We start from the raw sequence: 738 nt of genomic DNA on the forward strand, positions 1-738 counted from the left end.
GAAGAGGAAGAATAGAGTATAAAGTTGTGACATAAGGGAAATGTAAAGGTCATGGACCTATTCCATATGGGACCATGGGTGGGTACGTCACAACATTGTCAAAATGCATACATGTGAATACCACAAAGTAAAAATTTGACTGTGCACACCCAAATACATATGCATAGATCTCTTAGCTGTGTCCACTCAGCAGGTCTAAAAGTAAGATACTTAGGAACAATGAGCCCACCAACCACTGAATTATTGATTTCTAAATGCCAGCATCCAATAAAGGAACCAGAATTCCTTGGAGAAATATCTGGTTCTAGGTCTGGGGCAGAAAAAATGCAGGATGAATCTGAAAGTTTTCTAGCACCAGAAAGGAAAGGGAAATACTTATTCTTAATGAGGTCATGGCAATCTCAAAGAATTTCCAGTGGCACAAACTGGAACAATCTGATAAATTAAATAAATAATGCATTGGAATGATACAGAGAAGATTAGCATGGCCCCTGCACAAGAATGACATGCAAATTTATGAAGAGTTCCATATTATTAGGACTAAAAACAGCATACCTCAGGGACACAGCCACATCAATGTTTAAAGCAGCACAATTCACAATAGCTAAACTGTGGGGCCAACCTAGATGCCCTTCAGCAGATGAATGGATAAAGAAAATGTGGCATATACACACAATGGAATACATACTCAGCATTAAAAAATAATAAAATCATGGCATTTGCAGGTAAATGGACAGA

The 738-nt window shown here is 37.9% G+C and overlaps 1 non-coding gene across 1 annotated transcript; it reads left to right on the forward strand.

Annotated features, from left to right (window-relative positions):
• Nucleotides 1–433: 433 nt before the first annotated feature.
• LOC143406634 (U6 spliceosomal RNA) lies at nucleotides 434–536 on the forward strand. Its single transcript, XR_013092268.1, has one exon. It is a non-coding gene; the product is annotated as a U6 spliceosomal RNA (small nuclear RNA).
• Nucleotides 537–738: the final 202 nt, after the last annotated feature.

This window comes from Callospermophilus lateralis, chromosome 8 (assembly GCF_048772815.1).
Source record: "Callospermophilus lateralis isolate mCalLat2 chromosome 8, mCalLat2.hap1, whole genome shotgun sequence".
Taxonomy (NCBI): Eukaryota; Metazoa; Chordata; class Mammalia; order Rodentia; family Sciuridae; genus Callospermophilus; species Callospermophilus lateralis.